Source organism: Schistocerca gregaria, chromosome 2 (assembly GCF_023897955.1).
Source record: "Schistocerca gregaria isolate iqSchGreg1 chromosome 2, iqSchGreg1.2, whole genome shotgun sequence".
NCBI classification, from domain to species: Eukaryota; Metazoa; Arthropoda; class Insecta; order Orthoptera; family Acrididae; genus Schistocerca; species Schistocerca gregaria.
In genome coordinates this window covers 336,127,686-336,152,815 of record NC_064921.1, presented here as the reverse complement: position 1 = coordinate 336,152,815, position 25,130 = coordinate 336,127,686, and the positions used below count along the sequence as shown (strand labels likewise).

General features: G+C 42.1%; 1 non-coding gene across 1 annotated transcript; it reads right to left on the bottom strand.

Moving 5' to 3' along the window:
- Positions 1–24,814: 24,814 nt before the first annotated feature.
- Positions 24,815–24,888, bottom strand: Trnaa-agc (transfer RNA alanine (anticodon AGC)). The gene has a single exon. It is a non-coding gene; the product is annotated as a tRNA-Ala (tRNA).
- Positions 24,889–25,130: the final 242 nt, after the last annotated feature.

Genomic DNA, 25,130 nt, shown 5'->3' with positions numbered 1-25,130 from the left:
CGATATGACTTGCGCAGGGTACAGCAGGCCGCAATAACGCAGCGGACAAGTGCAGACATCAGCACGCTACCCAAGGCAGCAACAAGCCTCCTCACAGGTGACAGGAAAGGCACCAAGCTGCCCCATACACGTGGTCGGTTACCGCTCCACTACAAGCGCACTCCGGCCTCCGGTAAAATCAAACGGCAACTGTCCACGTCCTAGGCGAAAGACTCCATATAACTCCTCTGGCAAAGATAAGGCAGCCAAGACTCAGTACGTGCCACAAGCATAGATAAGAGCGCAAAGGCCAGATACCTGCAAAACGCCACCGCTCAAATGTTACTGTCATGCTATTTCATGGCGAATAAAGTTCTTTATATTTTTAAAACTAGTTACAGGGGTTTGACAAAAACTTGAAACATTCCTGGAAACGCATTGTTGAATGTAAACTGAGGTGCGATCCAAGTCTGCAGGTTTCGCTATTATATCTGGCCACGAACAGCACCTGTACAGTGTCCTCAATAAGTTGCAAGTGTTGTAAGGTGTCAGGCAAATCCAACACATTCCATGAAAACCCTGACATGATAAGCAAATCCAGTAGTATGTCACATAGCTCCGATAAATCGTGACATTAAATTAACCAAAGTAATACGAATAACGAGTGACCAAATGGAATACCACAGATTAACACAAGAATGCCTAAATACATGACATACCTTCCCACTGTGAGACAGACACAGTTCCGAGGGCAGAAACGAGAACAGAAGCCGAGGGTAGAACCGTGTTAAGTTAGAAGGCCCTACGATAAGGGACGGACACCCACATCTCCAGCTAACCGTTAGGACCACCCCCCAGCCCATGTTAAAAGCTAGAGCCTTAGAGTGAGACTTTTTCGCGTCTCTGTTACCTCAGGACCACCTCCAAGCCCATGTTAAAAGCTAGAGCCCACCAGAAGAACATAATAGATCTTACGATAACACAAAAAGGGCCAACCCAGCCGCATGTGTTAGCGTGAGACTTTTTCGCGTCTCTTTTACGTCAGGACCACCCCCCAGCCCATGTTAAAAGATAGAGCCCTCCAGAAGAACAGTTTAGATCTTACGATAACGCTAAAATGACCACACCAGCTGCAAGTTTTAGCGTGAGACTTTTTTGCGTCTCTGTTACATTGCAAACTTTAAAAACATTGCCCCACCACGAAAAGTATAACGTTTCTCATTGGATAGACAGAATTTTTGTAGGCTGAGCTTAAGGTTAACACTGAGACCCTGATTGGTCAGATGAAAACACAGCCAGATAGTTTTTTGAAACAAACTTCGGTAAATTTTAGTAAGGAGAAGTAAGGAAATAGTTGCTTCCGAGACGGCGAGGTGAGCGGAGCTGTGCTGCCCTCCGCCCCATGACAAACACCAACAACGTATGAACGCACACGATGCTGCATAACAGCGCATAATGCTTCACTCAGAACTGCAGAAGTCTCATCTGTTACACCCCCCCTTTTTTTTGCATAATACTAGTGTCGATCGCCAATTAAAGCTCATGGTGTTCACATTTGGCACTTGAAGTAAAAATCTGAAACGCGATGATTTTTCTGTTATATAGTTATTGAGAAGCCACATCAGCCACTATAATATACGACAAATTAGATAAGTAATTAAAGATACTTGAGGGTCACTGTAGACCATTTTTACACTTTCCTCTCTTGTGAAACTAATTTAAACCTAGATTATAGATGTGATATGGCATAGGTCATCCTTCGATCCATTGTAGAACTTGGAAAACCACTCAGGGAATATTCGTTCACATTTTTGTTGAACGCAGTTGGTTTTCACAATCCTGTATTAAAACATTTCCTTTTATCAATAGTGCAATTTATAAACGATGTTTTGTGAGTAGAATAAAATTTCCAATGGTAAACTTAACTGCATTTTCGACGTTATTTTACCAGCTAACTAAAAATAGGAAAGTCTTGAACCCCTTCCACTAAATTTAGTTAGTATTAAGATTCTTTTACAGGGAGTACGGTGGAGCTGACGCTGAAATAATTAGGTACGTGGTTATATCATTGCTAGTCTCACTGAAGTCTTCTGAATTCTACATGTCATGTGTGGTCTGTCGTCTCCTTACCAGCAATAGGTCCCACTTTCAAACTAGTCAATTCCCTAAAAAACTTGCTCAGAGCGTCATTGTGCGAAAGTGGTAGGGAGACATGATATAGAACAAACAGATACCACTCAGAATGTTAGAAAATGGCGACCCTGCCAGGATGGTAAAATACCATGATTACAGGTCGACCATATGCCTAACTAGGTCAAAAAAATATCCTGTTGAAAAATTTTCGAAACAAAAAAATTTTTTTGGAACGTGATAAATAGTCGAAAACAGCAGCTGCAGCAATAGATATTAAGAAAGTATTGAATAAGAGTGAGACATTCTGGCAGAGACAATAGCATAATTGTTGTTGTTGTTGTCTTCAGTCCTGAGACTGGTTTGATGCAGCTCTCCATGCTACTCTATCCTGTGCAAGCTGCTTCATCTCCCAGTACCTACTGCAACCTACATCCTTCTGAATCTGCTTGGTGTACTCATCTCTCGGTCTCCCTCTACGATTTTTACCCTCCACGCTGCCCTCCAATGCTAAATTTGTGATCCCTTGATGCCTCAAAACATGTCCTACCAACCGATCCCTTCTTCTAGTCAAGTTGTGCCACAAACTTCTCTTCTCCCCAATCCTATTCAATACCTCCTCATTAGTTACGTGATCTATCCACCATATCTTCAGTATTCTTCTGTAGCACCACATTTCGAAAGCTTCTATTCTCTTCTTGTCCAAACTAGTTATCGTCCATGTTTCACTTCCATACATGACTACACTCCAAACAAATACTTTCAGAAAGGACTTCCTGATACATAAATCTATATTCGATGTTAACAAATTTCTCTTCTTCAGAAACGCTTTCCTTGCCATTGCCAGTCAACATTTTATATCCTCTCTACTTCGACCATCATCAGTTATTTTACTTCCTAAATAGCAAAACTCCTTTACTACTTTAAGTGTCTCATTTCCTAATCTAATTCCCTCAGCATCACCCGATTTAATTTGACTACATTCCATTATCCTCGTTTTGCTTTTGTTAATGTTCATCTTATATCCTCCTTTCAAGACACTGTCCATTCCGTTCAACTGCTCTTCCAAGTCCTTTGCCGTCTCTGACAGAATTACAATGTCATCGGCGAACCTCAAAGTTTTTACTTCGTCTCCATGAATTTTAATACCTACTCCAAATTTTTCTTTTGTTTCCTTTACTGCTTGCTCAATATACAGATTGAATAACATCGGGGAGAGGCTACAAGCCTGTCTCACTCCTTTCCCAACCACTGCTTCCCTTTCATGCCCCTCGACTCTTATTACTGCCATCTGGTTTCTGTACAAATTATAAATAGCCTTTCGCTCCCTGTATTTTACCCCTGCCACCTTTAGAATTTGAAAAAGAGTATTCCAGTCAACATTGTCAAAAGCTTTCTCTAAGTCTACAAATGCTAGAAACGTAGGTTTGCCTTTTCTTAATCTTTCTTCTAAGATAAGTCGTAAGGTCAGTATTGCCTCACGTGTTCCAACATTTCTACGGAATCCAAACTGATCTTCCCCGAGGTCTGCATCTACCAGTTTTTCCATTCGTCTGTAAAGAATTCGCGTTAGTATTTTGCAGCCGTGGCTTATTAAACTGATAGTTCGGTAATTTTCACATCTGTCAGCACCTGCTTTCTTTGGGATTGGAATTATTATATTCTTCTTGAAGTCTGAGGGTATTTCGCCTGTCTCATACATCTTGCTCACCAGCTGGTAGAGTTTTGTCATTACTGGCTCTCCCAAGGCCGTCAGTAGTTCTAATGGAATGTTGTCTACTCCGGGGGCCTTGTTTCGACTCAGGTCTTTCAGTGCTCTGTCAAACTCTTCACGCAGTATCGTATCTCCCATTTCGTCTTCATCTACATCCTCTTCTATTTCCATAATATTGTCCTCAAGTACATCGCCCTTGTATAAACCTTCTATATACTCCTTCCACCTTTCTGCCTTCCCTTCTTTGCTTAGAACTGGGCTGCCATCTGAGCTCTTGATATTCATACACGTGGTTCTCTTCTCTCCAAAGGTCTCTTTAATTTTCCTGTAGGCAGTATCTATCTTACCCCTAGTGAGATAAGCTTCTACATCCTTACATTTGTCCTCTAGCCATCCCTGTTTAGCCATTTTGCACTTCCTGTCGATCTCATTTTTGAGACGTTTGTATTCCTTTTTGCCTGCTTCATTTACTGCATTTTTATATTTTCTCCTTTCATCAATTAAATTCAATATTTCTTCTGTTACCCAAGGATTTCTAGCAGCCCTCGTCTTTGTACCTACTTTATCCTCTGCTGCCTTCACTACTACATCCCTCAGAGCTACCCATTCATCTTCTACTGTATTTCTTTCCCCTATTCCTGTCAATTGTTCCCTTATGCTCTCTCTGAAACTCTGTACAACCTCTGGTTCTTTCAGTTTATCCAGGTCCCATCTCCTTAATTTCCCACATTTTTGCAGTTTCTTCAGTTTTAATCTACAGGTCATAACCAATAGATTGTGGTCAGAGTCCACATCTGCCCCTGGAAATGTCTTACAACTTAAAACCTGGTTCCTAAATCTCTGTCTTACCATTATATAATCTATCTGATACCTTTTAGTATCTCCAGGGTTCTTCCACGTATACAACCTTCTTTCGTGATTCTTAAACCAAGTGTTAGCTATGATTAAGTTGTGCTCTGTGCAAAATTCTACTAGGCGGCTTCCTCTTTCATTTCTTAGCCCCAATCCATATTCACCTACTATGTTTCCTTCTCTCCCTTTTCCTACACTCGAATTCCAGTCACCCATTACTATTAAATTTTCGTCTCCCTTCACTATCTGAATAATTTCTTTTATTTCATCGTACATTTCTTCAATTTCTTCATCATCTGCAGAGCTAGTTGGCATATAAACTTGTACTACTGTAGTAGGTGTGGGCTTCGTATCTATCTTGGCCACAATAATGCGTTCACTATGCTGTTTGTAGTAGCTTACCCGCATTCCTATTTTCCTATTCATTATTAAACCTACTCCTGCATTACCCCTATTTGATTTTGTGTTTATAACCCTGTAGTCACCTGACCAGAGGTCTTGTTCCTCCTGCCACCGAACTTCACTAATTCCCACTATATCTAACTTTAACCTATCCATTTCCCTTTTTAAATTTTCTAACCTACCTGCCCGATTAAGGGATCTGACATTCCACGCTCCGATCCGTAGAACGCCAGTTTTCTTTGTCCTGATAACGACATCCTCCTGAGTAGTCCCCGCCCGGAGATCCGAATGGGGGACTATTTTACCTCCGGAATATTTTACCCAAGAGGATGCCATCATCATTTAATCATACAGTAAAGCTGCATGTCCTCGGGAAAAATTACGGCTGTAGTTTCCCCTTGCTTTCAGCCGTTCGCAGTACCAGCACAGCAAAGCCGTTTTGGTTAATGTTGCAAGGCCAGATCAGTCAATCATCCAGACTGTTGCCCCTGCAACTACTGAAAAGGCTGCTGCCCCTCTTCAGGAACCACACGTTTGTCTGGCCTCTCAACAGATACCCCTCCGTTGTGGTTGCACCTACGGTACGGCCATCTGTATCGCTGAGGCACGCAAGCCTCCCCACCAACGGCAAGGTCCATGGTTCATGGGGGGAGGATAGCATAATTAAGTTATGAATTTTAATATTGTTAGAATTAAGTTTTCTCTCCAATGAAAGCGCACAGGTGGCGGATACATCGCTGACAAGTTGGTTCTGACATAACAAGTAAGTGAATTGTTGTCAAGTCCGTGTGCAAAAAGTTTATGAAACGCGTGAGATTGTATGAGCGCATGTTGACTCGAAGTAGGGCATGTGAATTGCTTTTAAAACAGAAAATAAGGGATTCGGAAAGATTAGCAAAGGTAGATCGAGACCTTGACCGAATTGAGGTAGAGACCCAGCATGAAAATGGACAGAAAATAGAGGACAGTACAACAGACAATGCAGTATCGCGAGAAATAGGACACATAACGCACCATAACGAGGATAATGTACGTCAAGGCATAGAAAACGTAAGTCAGCGTACGACAGAGGAGCAGGAAAGTAGAGAGACAGTAGATGAGGATTCTAACTTGCGTCTTGAATACGTAGAACCCATAGTACAAGTAATCAGAGCTCCCTCAACACAGAGTACAAGGAATGTGAGCAGAAACGTGTGACAGCACAGTTCAATGCAATCGGTTGCAAAACAACAACTGGGTGAAAACACAGAGCGTAGGATGTCAGAAGAAAACGCAACAGGACACACCAGTCTGGCAGAATTATTACAATTAATGACGGAAACCATGTCAAGGCAAAATAAAGTAATTGCGGACCAAATTAAAATTCAGAATGCAGAAATGACGAAACAAAATGCAGAAACCACGAGACAAATGCGTGCGATTACAGAACAAAACAAAAAAATTCATTTACATCTAAGTCATATTGAAGACGAGGCAAAATAATCTCAAGAAGTGATAGGAAACTTAATAACAGGTTACATTCAACTGAGAACAGACATTGACAAGGTACAAGTGGACGTACAAACATTGCGTAATGACACTCAGGACGAGATCAAAACATTACGTAACACCCAGGGAGAAGTCAAGAAAGTAGGGAAACAGATAAACGTAATTACTAGACAAGCAGCAGGTACAGCGTGTGAAATTGTTGAAAACAGTGTGTTACACAAACGTATCACAGAAGCAGCGCTGAAAAGATATTATAACCGCATAGTCAAAATAGAAGCGCAAACGAAGCGACAATTTCAGAAATTTCGAACAGAGTTGTTGCAAACCATTGAAGAGCATAGTGAACAGGATCAAACAAGCACAGAGTCTGCAACCACATCCGTATCTGTAACACCACCGGAAAAACAACCAATTAACGAAGATATTACACATTTGCGATTCGAATCACAGGCGGAAAGTAACATACGTGAAATGAGGCAGCCTGCACAGCAACAAACACGTGTCGAAATTCTTGATGAACAAACTTCATCACAAACACATTCGGAACTACAAATGTATGTTTCAAGACAGTTTGGATCATGCAATGAAGCAGCAAGGTTAGCCAGACAAGACACCCAACCAATACGTGACAATGGAAAGCCAGGTCGCGAAGAGTACAGTGCAATGCATGCAGCTACACGTTCACAACCGATGGAAGAAAATTCAACGAAACTACGCAAGGGTAGGCGAAAGTTACAGTGGACAATATCCAATGGATCTACCACAACCGGAAAGTACGACAGGAGAAATGATCAGAAACAAAAGTGGCGAAGAATCGCGAATTTCATATGGAACTATGACGAAGTACGACAACGATCATTTCCTCACAGTCAGAAAATTTCAACACTTTTGAGAAGGAAACTCATTACATCCATGAACATTTATTGATCAATTCCGAGTAGAATTAACAGAACACTGGACGCTAGCACACAAATTAGACTTTATATGAGCACACATGTAAGGAACAGTCGCAGAAACCATGCAGAATGTTGCAGCGACATGCCGATCGTACGAAGGTTTCAGAGAGAAGTTTCTCTCACGATATTGGTCCAGCGAAGCACAAAGAACAGAGTGAAGTACTAATTATTATAGAATCCATATTTTGAAAATTCAGGAGAGAAAAGCCCCCCTAAAATTTTTCGAATTAATGGCAAAGAAAAATCAATGCTTAGATGTACCATACAGTGACGGAGAGTCGATTAAATTATGCGCGATGAAGCTACCATTGAAATACCAGCAATCATTAGTAGGTCGCGGAGGCAATGACGCCGAAGCATTTAAAAGTATTCTAAGGGAACTCGAGTTCATATTTTCGGAAGATGACGCAAGAAAAAGACGAAGCGCACGTGAAAACGAAACCAGTGGAATCCACAAGACACAGTACGAAGAAACAATAATTACGAACCATATGATAACTTCGCACCAAGAAACGACAATAAATTTCAACAAAGAACCGGTTATGGATTTAGAAAAGAATATGGCAATAACTATAATTCACCCAGGAACGGCAACAACTATTACAGAGGGAATAACGACAACCGGAACGAGTACTGGATAACCAATAGACCGACAAATTATCAACAAAGAAACCAATATCAACAAGCGGAGCAAGAAAAGTGAATACAGATAGATGAGGTGAAGGTAAGAGCACTAAACCCGGAAAAACGTTCGAATTGACAGCTAAGCGCCCATGTCAAAGGGAATGACGCACCGACCCAGGATAATTGCAGCACCTTGAACAAAGAAGTAAATACCTTATCACGAGAAGAGAAGAAGGAAGAAACAAAGCTGCAGGAACCAGATGAAAGCGAAGAAAGGAAAATAACAATATCGTGTTGGGGCGAAATTAATTCGGAGAATACTGACGAGGAAGATGAATTACCAGAGGCATGCACAACGAATGTAGGAGGAAAGGACGAAGTAATGAGTATTGCAGAGCTATTTGAGATGGAAACCAGGGAAAGCGAATTCAATGAGGATAATGCGCAGTCGACATAAGTTGAAAATAAGTTATGAGCGGGCACACAACCCAATGTATATAATGAAGGAAGTTATGAAGCGATAATTAGAGCATTTAGATGCGATTATGTGGAAGTAGCGACGAAGAAGGAGAAGATAGACGAGGATGAGAAAAAAGTAGAGGCTGTTGAAGAAAGCATAAATGAAGGAAGAAATAAAGAAGAGGAAATAAAAGAGAGAGAAGTAGCAGTCGAAGCTTATCCTACAGAAAGTTCGAATTCACAAGAGAAATTCCTGAAAAGACTCATGTATGATTCAGTGGAGGATTCGTTGATGCAAGAAGAAGAAGAAGAACAGAACCAACCCTTTCAAATTCAACCAATTGTGAAGGCCATGGTAAAGCATATCCCAGTCAATATTGTAATTGATAGCGGAAGTGAACTGACTGCGATCTCAGAAAATTTATTCATGCAGTGTAATGCATATGAGGAATTGCCAGCTCTGAAAACACGTAAGATTAAAGTAAGAGGTCCTATTAGAAACAATGCTGCGGAAGTTACGAGACAAACAAGGTTAACTCTTTCGTGTCAAGGTCAAAACATCGTAGCCAACTTCACGATTATACCTAAACTAATTATAGATTTTATTATAGGTGCAGATTTTTTCAATGAGAGCCAAGTGATAATAGATATGGGGAAACGTAGCATAACATTCGGGAATGTCACACTTGTCTTTGAGCAAAAGGTAAAAATATAAGAAATACCAGTTATAAACAAACAATTAAGAATGACGCAAGATAAAGAGGATGAAGAATTAGAATGGTATGCATAAAAGTGGGAATCACGTCAACTCATGTTAGAAGTCCATAAAGAAATCTACGAAAAATTGCAAGATGTTCAAGGTATTTCGGAACACAATAAAACAGAATTAGAAGGTATTTTACGAGATAAAGCAGAGGTTTTTTACCTAAGACTGGCAGTATTAAACACTTTCAGTACAAGTCTGAAGATTAATTTTATTACTGGTAAATAATCACCACAATATTTCAAGATTATGTTGCAGATACGATCGTCAGGAGAAAGAAGAATGAAGAGAGAGGAAGGTGGGAAAAAGAAAATAGTTTTAATAAAGACAACAACAAAAATAACACCAATAGTACCATAGATTAAGGTGAAGGGATAAAGCGTAGATAGTCTAACAGCATGAAATACTAAAATGCTATACACCACGACACTACACAAAAAATAAAAAAAAACGAATTTGAGGCTTTTTGTAGAAGTTAAGACTCAAAATGTCTTAGAATTGTAACATGGAAAGGGCATCGAAATTTGTAAATCTTTTTAAGAAGGCGTAAAACAATGTAGGTACTAGACATATGTTAGATGATTATAAGTAAAACTTTTTGTAAGAACCATTGTAAGAACTCCAGCAAGGACAAGATGCAATGACCCACTACTTGCAATGCGAGAAGTATCAAGAAAGAAAAGGACAGCTAGACCAACGGAAGGCCCTTGTTTCGAAAGTGGGCAATAAATATGCCTGCTAGGCGGAACCCTGCTGGGACGGAACATGGAGCCGCACAGTGGCAGAGCCCTGCAGAGACGCGACGGGATGCCGAACGCCAGGAGGGTCTTCAAGCGCACCGACTCGGCGGAGCGAGCAAAGAACGGCCTGACCAGAACACCGCTTGGGCAAGCCACCAATGGCAAAAAATATGTGTAAAAGTCACACTACTGCTATTAAACAGCATGCTGATGCACGAAACTGAAGAAAACTTCCTCAAAGTAAAAATGACACGCCCAAACAATTTATCAAACTGTTTCTAAGAGGAGAACTTCAAAGCGACTAGTCATCAATAAATATTTCCATATCCTGCCCAGAGAAGAACCAAGATGCAAATAAGAAGTAGAGAAAAAGCAGGAAGAACAGAAGTTGAAGATTCGCAAGATTCAGACCAAGAAAGAAGATGGGTGAAGAATAGACGACATACCTTCCCAAATCCCTATCCTATTGTAAACTAGTCGTCTGCGAAGTATTACAACGACAAACGACCGCTTTCAGCGACACATAACGATGACTTTCACGCATACAAAGCCAGTAAACCATGAGATTCTGCATTGACAGCTCCATTCAATTATGGGACCTCCACAACAGCAACACACACTTGCAAAGCCAACAAGGAATGAGGAACGAAGATGGACATCAAATACTTGCATACATCCATCTCGCTAAAGTCCGTCACCTTCATGCAAAAAACATTCGCCAACCTCATGCTTAAACATTCATAGGATTGTGTGAATGTGTGCAATCAAATTATGTGATGTAGGAATTGTGCAAAAGAAACATGTGAAAAACTAAATAAGTTAAGCACACCAGGCAGTTAATAAACTACAAAATAACAGTCATTGACTATGGTCATAAGTAATCTGGTTTTGTGAGTACTAGGAAAAACTCTCGCATCTCCTCTGGGCACTGGTCACTAGATCTCAAAACAACTGAGTCTTTGTGGTGTATTTTGCAGAGAAAGGTGCATGACCACTACCCTTCTCCGTTTCCTGAACTTGGTAAAAGAACCAAATGGGATCTGAATATCTACATCTACATCCATACTCGGGAAGCCACCTAACTCTCATGCAAACAATCCTAGAAAGTTGCTCACAGTTGTTAGACCCATACCAAATAAGACTAAAAGTGAGCACTGAAGGAGTACGTGGAAAGATAGCGTTTATGGTCACAGGACCTTTGACTCAAGGAAGGCGACGAGAAATTATCCAAAGCCAGAACTGGCAGAACAAGTCACACGCATTTCGAGACAACTGGAAGCTGTTTCCTACACCGTAAAAGGCATGGAAATGTATTGAGTATCAAATTTAACCGTCACATACACTCAGGCATAGGTAAAACATGTGGCATACTTCATCTGTAGGATAGTGGGAAAGGGTAACTAGTCTAGAAACGAAATTTATTACAACTCTGATGCGAAAAATCCTAGAAAGTTACTTATAGTTGTTAGACCCATACCAAATAAGACTAAAAGTGAATACCGTATGAGTGCATGGAAAGACAGAATTTATGGTCAGAGGAACTATGACTCAAGGAAGGCGACGAGAAATTATGCAAAGCTGGAACTGGCAGAATAAGTGACGCACAAACTTTCCGCGGAAGCCTGCTTTTAAAGCAGACCACCAGTACGAAGCACTCAGTGAGGACTATGGTAATATACACTGGATGACAAAAGAAGTAAAACGCCTGGAAGACCTCTAACTTCAAACATTTACACACCATCGGCGAATATGTAAAACGATGAGAGTTGGAGTTCCTTGTAACAGGTGAACAGTCACCACCGTGTTTTACTGTTACTTGTGTCCACAATAAATACTTTTTGAATTATGGCGTAAAATGCGATAGCCGATACTCATTCACACGCTGCAAGGGTGCCATATTGTATCAAGTGTATAGCGTTTATTTTTGTATAGGAATTACGTCGAAAATCTGTGCCAACATAAAGAGTGCAATAATGTAGTACAATCGCATAAAGAGTGCAGCATAAAGTGTGCAACAGCTCCACCAATGTACCAATGACGCAGAAGGAGCTTTGAGACGGCCAAATCGTAAGCGAACATCTGTAAAATAAAAAAGTGGATGACACGATTTTCGCACTATAACAATGGATGCAAAACTTTCTGCATCCCACACAGATGTGGTGTCTGTCATAATAAACAACGAGATGCAGCTCCACACCAGTAGGGAACTTCACTGAACTCCAAATTCTAGCCAACCACTGACCCCCACCAACCTCTCAACACTCCATATACCCCAACAGCCACACCAACAGCGAATAATAAACAAGTAGTATGCCAATAGTCTAAGACATTTTATTTTTAATAAAACATTTTCTGTATGTGTAAACGCCTGAAGGTGAGGAAAACGTGCTCTAAACCCGTTGTAATATGTTAAATTAAACATCAGACAAATAAAAGTTGTTGGTTATTAATAATGCCACACATTTACGGTTCCCAGACATAGCCAGTAATAATTTTCTGCATGTATAGACGCCTAACGATGACCACGCGATGCTTGAAACTCGTTACAATACGTTAAATTAAACATAAAACGACTAATATGACTGGTAGTAGAAAATACAAGTTAGTAATTATTCCATACAGTCACAGTTACCAAAAATAGCCAGTCTGGTCACAAGTCATTACGAATCAGCCAGAAAAGTTGTGAAAGCTTTTGTGCATGCAGAGAAGCATTAGATTCAAGTTCCTTAAAAAAATGTCTTGATATTAAATCCAACAAAGCCTGCCTATATGGAAAAACAGTACCTAAATGGTAAACATTAAGAGTAATGATAAACCTATTTCAGCACTGCTTGATAAAGACAGAGATCAGAAATTCTGGATAGGTTGTGATGTGAAACAACTGTGTAAAAACAAAGAACGTCTCAATCTATTAGCTTACTGCACCTATCTGGAATCGATTTACTAGCACATCGAGCACACATAACGTTAGGCGTTGATATACTAGGAAACATAATGAAAAGCACGGAGACAAAATACCTAGTATTCACCAGAGATGCTTGACAATTTGAAAAATAAAAACAAGCTGCCTATTAAAAATACATAAATAAGAAAAGTAACCCACACTAATCTTTACCAAGAGTTGTAAATACAACTGACATCCTATTCATACATACTGAACTTTCGGGAGGACGACGGTTCAATCCCGTCTCCGGCCATCCTGATTTAGGTTTTCCGTGATTTCCCTAAAATAATTTCAGGCAAATGCCGGGAAGGTTCCTTTGAAAGGGCACGGCCGATTTCCTTCCCCATCCTTCCCTACCCCCAGGTTGCGCTCCGTCTCTAATGACCTCGTTGTCGACGGGACGTTAAACAACACTAACCTAGCCTAACCATACTGAATTGGCATGCTGAACATAGGTATGAAGCGTAAAAGCCTACGGAATATCAGACCAGCTGTGTGACTGGATTGAAGAGTTTTTAGCAAACAGAACACAGCATGTTGTTATCAATGGAGAGACGTCTACAGACGTTAAAGTAACCTCTTGCGTGCCACAGGGGAGTGTTATGGGACCATTGCTTTTCACAATATATATAAATGACCTAGTAGATAGTGTCGGAAGTGCTATGCGGCTTTTCGCGGATGATGCTGTAGTATACAGAGAAGTTGCAGCATTAGAAAATTGTAGCGAAATGCAGGAAGATCTGCAGCGGATAGGCACTTGGTGCAGAGAGTGGCAACTGACCCTTAACATAGACAAATGTAATGTATTGCGAATACATGGAAAGAAGGATCCTTTATTGTATGATTATATGATAGCGGAACAAACAGTGGTAGCAGTTACTTCTGTAAAATATCTGGGAATATGCGTGCGGAACGATTTGAAGTGGAATGATCATATAAAATTAATTGTTGGTAATGCGGGTACCACGTTGAGATTCATTGGGAGAGTCCTTAGAAAATGTAGTCCATCAACAAAGGAGGTGGCTTACAAAACCTATACTTGAGGATTGCACATCTGTGTGGGATCCGTACCAGATCGGGTTGACGGAGGAGATAGAGAAGATCCAAAGAAGAGCGGCGCGTTTAGTCACAGGGTTATTTGGAAACCGTGATAGCGTTAGGGAGATGTTTAACAAACTCAAGTGGCAGACTCTGCAAGAGAGGCGCTATGCATCGCGGTGTAGCTTGCTCGCCAGGTTTCGAGAGGGTGCGTTTCTGGATGAGGTATCGAATATATTGCTTCCCCCTACTTATACCTCCCGAGGAGATCACGAATGTAAAATTATGGAGATTAGAGCGCGCACGGAGGCTTTCAGACAGTCGTTCTTGCCGCGAACCATACGCGACTGGAACAGGAAAGGGAGGTAATGACAGTGGCACGTAAAGTGCCAAAGTTCCCTCCGCCACACACCGTTGGGTGGCTTGCGGAGTATAAATGTAGATGTAGATAATGACAAACTACACGTGGGACGCTAAAACCCTAGTCAGGGTGCTGCTGGCCCACGGTCAACGTTCTGACTTATTTCAACATTCTTAGTTACTATTGTTTTAGTAGCTACGCTATGTGATCAAAACTATCCGCACACCTGAATGAAAATGACTTACAAGTTCGTGGAGCCCTCCGTCGGTAATGCTGGAATTCAGTATGATGTTGACCCACCCTTAGCCTTGACGACAGCTTCCAGTCTCGCAGGCACACGTTCAATCAGGTGCTGGAAGGTTACCTGGGGAATGGCAGCCCATTTCTCACGGAGTGCTGCACTGAAGAGAGGTATCGATGTCGGTTGGTGAGACACGGCACAAAGTCGGCGTTTTAAAACATCCCAAAGGTGTTCTATAGGATTCAGGTCAGGACTCGGTGCAGGCCAGTCTATTACAGGCATGTTATTGTCATTTAACCACTCCGCCACAGGCCGTGAATTATGAACAGGTGCTCGACTGTGTTGAAAGATGCAATCGTCATCCCCGAATTTCTTTCCAACAGTGGGAAGCAAGAAGGTGCTTAAAACATCAATGTAGGTCTGTGATAGTCCCACGCAAAACGACAAGGGGCGCAAGCCCCACCCACTAAAAACATTTCCACGCCATAACACCACTGCCTCCGAATTTTACTGTTGGCACTGCACACTCTGCTAGATGACGTTAACCGGGCATTCACCATACCCCCACCCTGCCATCGGATCGCCACATTGTGTACCGTGACTCGTCACTCCACACAACGTTTTTTCCACTGTTCAATCGCCCAATGTTTACGCTTTTTACACCAAGTGAGGCGTCGTTTGACATTTAACGGCGTGATGTGCCTATGAGCAGCCGCTCGGCCATGAAATCCAAGTTTTCTCATCTCCCGCTAAATTGTAGTAGTACTTGCAGTAGATCCTGATACACTATGATATTCCTGTGTGGTGGTCCGGATAGATGCCTACCTATTACACATTACGATCCTCTTCAACTCTCGGCGGTCTCTGTCAGTCAATAGACGAGGTCTGCCAATACGCTTTTGTGCTGTACGTGTCCCTTCACATTTCCACAGCGGAAACAGTGGACCTAGGGATGTTTAGGAGTGTGGAAATCTCGAGTACAGACCTGTGAGACAAATAACATCCAATCACATGACCACATTCGAAGTCCGTAAGTTCCGCGGAGCGTTCCGTTCTGCTCTCTCACGATGTCTAATGACTACTAAGGACGCTGATATGGAGTACCTGGAAGAAGGTGGCAGCAAAATGCACACAAGATGAAAAATGTTTGTTTTTGGGCGAGTCCGGATACTTTTGATCACAAAGTGTATATGTTTGTGTATCATCTTATTATGCTTGTTGTCTAGTACTGTTTGTTCAGTGCTTTGTAAGTATTGCAATATCAGCTAGTTAACGCATGGTGTCTTTTATGTCGTTGTGATTGTTATTTGGTTTTAAATTATGCTTCATGCCTATGTTCAGCAGGCCATTTCAGTGTGTCCGAACTGGATGTCATTTGTGGTCACAACCCTAGGTAAAAATTTGTTTTACTGCCAGTGACAGTGTCGAATTAAGAAATACAAATGTTAACTGTATAAAGACTAAGGCTCGTCTGTAACTGTTAATATGTCTATAACTAAGGAAAACGAATGTCCACTGTATATTACTGAAATTGTAAGCTACTGTAGTTCAGGCAGTGATTCCGATTGTCAAATATTTCCAGGAACGAGGAATGAAGTTTTTTGGTTACAAATGTCAGGTATTAACTCAATAAATGAAGAGCAGACTTAGTTCTAAGTGTACAAGTTTTGAAGTGAGGATTTAGGTTTAAGATGGACGAAAGTGAAAGTGTCATGATCAGTTTAATTTGGAACAATTGCCTGATACCCCGTCTTAATATCTTTCATTGCATTTACAATTTTGATGATGGATGACTCTATTTGATCTCTGTTGCGTAGTATGCTTGTTTGCTCCTATGAGCCTGAAGAAACCATAGATCTACGTATTTGTTTGTGGATGGTCATAGATTCATTGTCCTTTTGAAGTATTGACCACGAATGAAATGGTAGTTGACTACTGTGGTGAAAGTATAGGCCGGTCAGTCTATCTCGGAGTACATACACTACTGCCCATTAAAATTGCTACACCAAGAGGAAATGCAGATGATAAACGGGTATTCATTGGACAAATGTATTATACTAGAACTGACATGTGATCACATTTTCACGCAATTTCGGTGTATGTTGTTGTTGTTGTGGTCCTCAGTCCTGAGGCTGGTTTGATGCAGCTCTCCATGATACTCTATCCTGTGCAAGCCTCTTCATCTCCCAGTACCCACTGCAACCTACATCCTTCTGAATCTGCGTAGTGTAGTCACCTCTTGGTCTCCCTCTACGATTTTTACCCTCCACGCTGCCCTCCAATACTAAATTGGTGATCCCTTGATGCCTCAGAACACGTCCTAACAACCGATCCCTTCTTCTGGTCAAGTTAACCACAAACGTCTCTTCTCCCCAATCGCATTCAATACTTCCTCATTAGTTATGTGGTCTACCCATCTGATCATCAGCATTCTTCTGTAGCACTACATTTCGAAAGCTTCTATTCTCTTCTTGTCTAAACTATTTATCGTCCATGTTTCACTTCCATACATGGCTACACTCCATACAAACTCGATAATAACAAATTTCTCTTCTTCAGAAAGGCTTTCCTTGCCATTGCCAGTCTACATTTTATATCCTCTCTACTTCGAACATCATCAGTTATTTTGCTCCCCAAATAGCAAAACTCCTTTACTACTTTAAGTGTCATTTCCTAATATAATACCCTCAACATAACCCGACTTCATTCGACTACATTATATTACCCTAGTTTTGCTTTTGTTGATGTTCATCTTATATCCTACCTTCGAGACACTATCCATTCCGTTCAACTACTCTTCCAAGTCCTTTGCTGTCTCTGATAGAACTACAATCTCATCGGGGAACCTCAAAGTTTTTATTTCTTCTCCCTGGATTTTAATACCTACTCCGAAATTTTGTTTTGTTGCCTTCACTGCTTGCTCAATATACAGATTGAATAACTTCGGGGAGGGGCTACAACCCTGTCTCACTCCCTTCCCAACCACTACTTCCCTTTCATACCCCTCGACTCTTGTAACTGCCATCTGCTTTCTGTACAAATTGTAAATAGCTTTTAGCTCCCTGTATTTTACCCCTGCCACCTTCAGAATTTGAAAGAGAGTATTCCAGTCAACATTGTCAAAAGCCTTCTCTAAGACTGCAAATGCTAGAAACGTAGGTTTGCCCTTCCTTAATCTAGCTTCTAAAATAAGTCGTAGGGTCAGTATTGCCTCACGTGTTCCAACATTTCTACGGAATCCAAACTGATCTTTCCCGAGGTCGGCTTCTACTACATTTTCCATTCGTCTGTAAAGAATTCGTGTTAGTATTTTGGAGATGTGACTTATTAAACTGATGGTTCGGTAAGTTTCACATCTGTCAACACCTGCCTTCTTTGGGATTGGAATTATTATATTGTTCTTGAAGTCTGAGGGTATTTCGCCTGTCTCATTTATCTTGCTCACCAAATGGTAGAGTTTTGTCAGGACTGGCTCTCCCGAGGCCGTCAGTAGCTCCAATGGAATGTTGTCTACTCCGGAGGCCTTGTTTCGACTCAGGTCTTTCAGTGCTCTGTCAAACTCTTCACGCAGTATCATATCTCCCATTTCCTCTTCATCTACATCCTCTTCTATTTCCATAATATTGTACTCAAGTACATCGCCCTTGTATAGACCCTCTATATACTCCTTCCACCTTTCTGCTTTTCCTCCTTTGCTTAGAACTGGGTTTCCATCTGAGCTCTTGGTGTTCATACAAGTGGTTCTCTTATCTCCAAAGGTCTCCTTAATTTTCCTGTAGGCAGTACCTATCTTACCCCTAGTGAGATAAGCCTCTACATCCTTACATTTGTACTCCAGCCATCCCTGCTTAGCCATTCTGCACTTCCTGTCGATCTCATTTTTGAGACGTCTGTATTCCTTTTTGTCTGCTTCATTTACTGCATTTTTATATTTTCTCCTTTCATCAATTAAATTCAATATTTCTTCTGTTGCCCAAAAATTTCTACTAGCCCTCGTCTTTTTACCTACTTGATCCTCTACTGCCTTCACTACTTCATCCCTCAAAGCTACCCATTCTTCTTCTACTCCTTTCCCTCATTCCTGTCAATTGCTCCCTTATGCTCTCCCTGAAACTCTGTACAACCTCTGGTTCTTTTAGTTTATCCATGTACCATCTCCTTAAATTCCCACTTTTTTTGCAGTTTTTTCAGTTTTAATCTACAGGTCATAACCAATAGATTGTGGTCAGAGTCCACATCTGCCCCTGGAAATGTCTTACAATTTAAAACCTGATTCCTAAATCTCTGTCGTACCATTATATAATCTATCTGAAACCTGTCAGTATTTCCAGGCTTCTTCCATGTATACAGCCTTCTTTTATGATTCTTGAACCAAGTGTTACCTATGATTAAGTTGTGCTCTGTGCAAAATTCTACCAGGCGGCTTCGTCTTTCGTTTCTTACCCCCAATCCATATTCACCTACTACGTTTCCTTCCCTCCCATTTCTTACTGACGAATTCCAGTCACCCATGACTATTAAATTTTCGTCTCCCTTCACTATCTGAATAATTTCTTTTATTTCATCAATATCTTCGTTATCTGTAGAGCTAGTAGGCATATAAACTTTTACTACTGTGGTAGGCGTGGGCTTCTTATCTATCGTGGACACAATAATGCGTTCACTATGCTGTTTGTAGTAGCTTACCCGCATTTCTATTTTCCTATTCATTATTAAACCTACTCCTACTCCTTTGGTGCATAGATCATGCGAAATCAGTAACCAGACCAACCACTTGTGGCCGTGTACAGGTTGGCGTGTACAGGTACAGCTGCCCATGCAGCTTCAACACGATACCACAGTTCATCAAGAGTAGTGACTTGCGCATTGTGACGAGCCAGTTGCTCGGCCACCATTGACCAGACGTTTTCATTTGGTGAGACATCTGGAGAATGTTCTGGCCAGGGAAGCAGTCGAACATTTTCTGTATCCAGAAAGGGCCGTACAGAACCTGAAACATGCGTTAGTGCATTATCCTGCTGAAATGTAGGGTTCAACAAGGATCGAATGAACGGTAGAGCCACGGGTCGTAACACATCTGAAATGTAACATCCATTGTCAATGCCAACAGGAGGTGACCGAGACGTGTAATCAATGGCACCCCATACCATCACGCCGGGTGAAACGCCAGTATGGCGATGACGAATACACGCTTCCAACCTGCGTTCACCGCGATGTGGGCAGACACGGATGCGACCATCATGATGCTGTAAACATCTGAAAAAATGACATTTTGCCATTCGTGCACCCAAGTTCGTCGTTGAGCACAACATCACAGGCGCTCCTGTCTGTGATGCAGCGTCAAGGGTAACTGCAGTCATGGTCTCTGGCTGATAGCCCATGCTGCTGCAAACGTCGTCAAACTGTTCGTGCAGATTGTTGTTGTCTTGCAAACGCTCCCGTCTGTTGACTCAGGAATCGAGACGTGGCTGTTAGATCCGTTCTGTATTACCCTCCTGAACCCACTGATTCCATATTCTGATAACAGTCATTGGATCTCGACCAACGCGAGCAGCATTGTCGCGATACGATAAAACGCAATCGCGGTAGGCTACAATCCGACATTTATCAAGGTCGGAAACGAGATGGTAGGCATTTCTCCTCCTTACACGAGGTATCACAACAACGTTTCACCAGGCAACGCCTGTGAACTGCTGTTTGCGTATGAGAAATCGGTTGGAAACTTTCCTCAAGTCAGCACGTTGTAGATGTCGCCACCGGCACCAACCTTGTGTGAATGCTCTGAAAAGTTAATCATTTGCATATCACAGCATCTTCTTCCCGTTGGTTAAATTTCTCGTCTGTAGCACGTCATCCTCGTGGTGTAGCAATTTTAGTGGCCAGTAGTGTATTAACTCGGACCACCTAGAATTAATTTTTTACTTTATTTCCTCTGTATTTCAGGAAATGTGTTATGCTAACCAGTATGTAATCCTTTCAACAAGCCTCTATGTCCGCTACCATAAATATCACAGAAGTTAAAAAGCAGTCAGGATAATGAATTCTGAATCTGAAAATCAATGTATGTCCGCCACACAAGTGAAACGTAAACTGGCAGCCGACGGCGAAGGTGATCTTGTAAAAGTGGAGAGGAAAGGGCAGTCACTTAAATGCGAAATGCTGTGAGCGAGGAAGTTGGTGGGCGGAAGCACGGCGCAGGAGACGGAAGGTTGGAGGCGACCGCGGAGCCAGTGGAGCGTGCCCGCTCGTATCGGAGGCGGTATCGAACCATCTACACAAACATCCAATCTGGCAGGCAGCAGCAGCAGCAGCAGGAGCAAGCGAGCGCCCGCAGTGGCGCTGGGATAACAAAACGCTGGAATAACACGGCACCGCGCATCTGCTGTCCTCCCACGGCCCTGGTGGGTGGTTGGGGGGGAGGGGATGGGGGGGGGGGGGGCAGGAGGGGGGGGGGGGCGTCGCGCGGAGTGGCCGTGGCCGCCTTCAGCGTCACCGCTGCCAGCTGCCTGCTAAGCGGGTGGAGTGCAGCGGCCGATGTTGTCTGCACTGGAAGCGCGTACCCAGCAGAAAGTGAACAGCAACACTTGTAACAGGTTGGTACGGTCTCTTGCCTCTTCACTTGCACGACAGAGAACCAACATACTTGAGAGACTGCAGCAACATTTTATACAAACATTCAAGAACAGCCTTCTTTTTTTGGTCATCAGTCTACTGACTGGTTTGATGCGGCCCGCCACGAATTCCTTTTAATCTCAGAGTAGCACTTGGAACCTACGCCCTCAATTATTTGCTTGACGTATTCCAATCTCTGTCTTCCTCTACAGTTTTTGCCCTCTACAGCTCCCTCTAGTACCATGCAAGTCATTCCCTCATGTCTTAGCAGATGTCTTATCATCATGTCCCTTCTCCTTATCAGTGTTTTCAACATATTCCTTTCCTCTCCGGTTCTGCGTAGAATCTCCTCAATCCTTACCTTATCAGTCCACCTAATTTTCAACATTCGTCTATAGCACCACATCTCAAATGCTTCGATTCTCTTCTGTTCCGGTTTTCCCACAGTCCATGTTTCACTACCATACAATGCTGTACTCCAGACGTACATCCTCAGAAATTTCTTTCTCAAATTAAGGCCGGTATTTGATATTAGTAGACTTCTCTTGGCCAGAAATGCCTTTTTTGCCATAGCGAGTCTGCTTTAGATGTCCTCCTTGCTCCTTCCGACATTGGTTATTTTATTGCCTAGGTAGCAGAATTCCTTAACTTCATTGACTTCGTGACCACCAATCCTGATGTTAAGTTTCTCGCTGTTCTCATTTCTACTACTTCTCATTACCTTCGTCTTTCTCCGATTTACTCTCAAACCATACTGTGTACTCATTAGATTGTTCATTCCGTTCAGCAGATCATTTAATTCTTCTTCACATTCACTCAGGATAGCAATGTCATCAGCGAATCGTATCATTGATATCCTTTTACCTTGTATTTTAATTCCACTCCTTAACCTTTCTTTTATTTCCATCATTGCTTCCTCGATGTACAGATTGAAGAGTAGGGCGAAAGGCTACAGCCTTGTCTTACACCCTTCTTAATACGAGCACCTCGTTCTTGATCGTCCACTCTTATTATTCACTCTTGGTTGTTGTACATATTGTATATGACCCGTCTCTCCCTATAGCTTACACCTAAATTTTTAGAATCTCGAACAGCTTGCACTATTTTATATTGTCGAACGCTGTTTCCAGGTCGACAAATCCTATGAACGTGTCTTGATTTTTCTTTAGCCGTGCTTCCATTATTAGCCGTAACGTCAGAATTGCCTCTTTCGTGCCTTTACTTTTCCTAAAGCCAAACTGATCGTCACCTAGCGCATCCTCAATTTTCTTTTCCATTCTTCTTTATATTATTCTTGTAAGCAGCTTCGATGCATGAGCTGTTAAGCTGCTTGTGCGAAATTTCTCGCACTTGTCAGTTCTTGCCGTCTTCGGAATTGTGTGGATGATGCTTTTCCGAAAGTCAGGTGGTATGTCGCCAGACTCATATATTCTACACACCAATGTGAATAGTCGTTTTGTTGCCACTTCCCATACTGATTATAGAAATTCTGATGGAATGTTATCTATCCCTTCTGCCTTATTTGACCGTAAGTCCTCCAAAGCTCTTTTAAATTCCGGTTCTAATACTGGATCCCCTATCTCTTCTAAATTGACTCCTGTTTCTTCTTCTATCACATCAGACAAATCTTCACCCTTATAGAGGCTTTCAATGTATTCTTTCCACCTATCTGCTCTCTCCTCTGCATTTAATAGTGGAATTCCCGTTGCACTCTTAATGTTACCACCGTTGCTATTAATGTCACCAAATGTTGTTTTGACTTTCCTGTATGCTAAGTCTGTCCATCCGTCAATCATATCTTTTTCGATGTCTTCACATTTTTCCTGCAGTAATTTCGTCTTAGCTTCTCTGCACTTACTATTTATTTCATTCCTCAGTGACTTGTATTTCCGTATTCCTGATTTTCCCGGAACATGTTTGTACTTCCTCCTTTCATCAATCAACTGAAGTATTTCTTCTGTTACCCATGGTTTCTTTGCAGCTACCTTCTTTGTACCTATGTTTTCCTTCCCGTCTTCTGTTATGGCCCTTTTTAGAGATGTCCATTCCTCTTCAACAGTGCTGCCTACTGCACTACTCCTTGTTGCTGTATCTATAGCGTTAGAGAATTTCAAACGTATCTTGTCATTCCTTAGAATATCCGTATCCCACTTCTTTGCGTATTGATTCTTCCTGACTAATGTCTTGAACTTCTGCCTACTCTTCATCACTACTACATTGTGATCTGAGTCTATATCTGCTACTGGGTACGCCGTAAAATACAGTTAACTGATTTCGAAATCTCTGTCTGACCGTGATGCAATCTAACTGAAATCTTCCCGTATATCCCGGCGTTTTTAAAGCATACCTCCTTCTCTTGTGATTCTTGAACAGGGTATTCGCTATTACTAGCTGAAACTTGTTGCAGAACTCAATTAGTCTTTCTCCTCTTTCATACCTTGTCCCAAGCCCATATTCTCCTGTAACCTTTTCTTCTACTCCTTCCCCTACAACTGCATTCCAGTCGCCCATGACTATTAGATTTTCGTCCCCCTTTACGTACTGCATTACCCTTTCAATATCCTCATACACTTTGTTCATCTTCAGCTTGCGACCTGAACTATCGTTGTCGGTGTTGGTCTGCTGTCGATTCTGATTAGAATAACCCGGTCACTGAACTGTTCACAGTAACACACCCTCTGCCCTACTTTCCTATTCATAACGAATCCTACACCTGTTATATCATTTTCTGCTGCTGTTGATATTACCCGATACTCCTCTGACCAGAAATCCTTGTCTTCTTTCCACTTCACTTCACTGACCCCTACTATATCTAGATTGAGCCTTTGCATTTCCCTTTTCAGATTTTCTAGTTTCCCTACCACGTTCAAGCTCCTGACATTCCACGTTCCGACTCGTAGAACATGATCCTTTCGTTGATTATTCAATCTTTTTCTCATGGTAACCTCCCCCTTGGCAGTCCCCTCCCGGAGATCCGAATGGGGGACTATTCTGGAATCTTTTGCCAATGGAGAGATCATCATGACACTTCTTCAGCTACAGGCCACATGTCCTGTGGATACACGTCACGTGTCTTTAATGCAGTGGTTTCCATTGCCTTCTGCATCCTCATGTCGTTGATCATTGCTGATTCTTCCGCCTTTAGGGGCAATTTCCCATCCCTAGGACAAGAGAGTGCCCTGAACCTCTATCCGCTTCTCCGCCCTCTTTGACAGGGCCGTTGGCAGAATGAGGCTGACTTCTTATGCCGGAAATCTTCGCCGCCAATGCTGATTATTTATCAAAATTTAGGCAGTGTCGGGGATCGACCTCGGGACCGAAGACATTTTGATCATGAATCAAAGACGCTACCCCTTTTTTTTTTTTTTTTTTTTTTTTTTTAACCTAACTAACCTAAGGACATCACACACATCCATGCCCGAGGCAGGATTCGAACCTGCGACCGTAGCAGTCGCACGGCTCCGGACTGCGCGCCTAGAACCGCGAGACCACCGCGGCCGGCTTAAAATTCTGGAGGCGCTGGGTATCGATCCCAGTACCTCTCGCACGCTAAGCGAGCGCTCTACCATCTGAGCTACGCCCACCCCCCCCCCCCCCGTCCCCTAGACCACGGCTCCTAACCAGAACAGTCTTAATCGCAATTATTATTGTTATAATACCGCCAACCAGTTTCAACCCGACGTAGGGGTCACCTTCTGGGCGTTTACACTGTGAAATCATAGATATCCGTCAGAAAGGCTCTATTGTACAACAACTAAAATTACGCAAATTTAAAATATGTTACCCATTGGTCGACTGCTGGTGGTGTCACTCCTGTTTACATAACA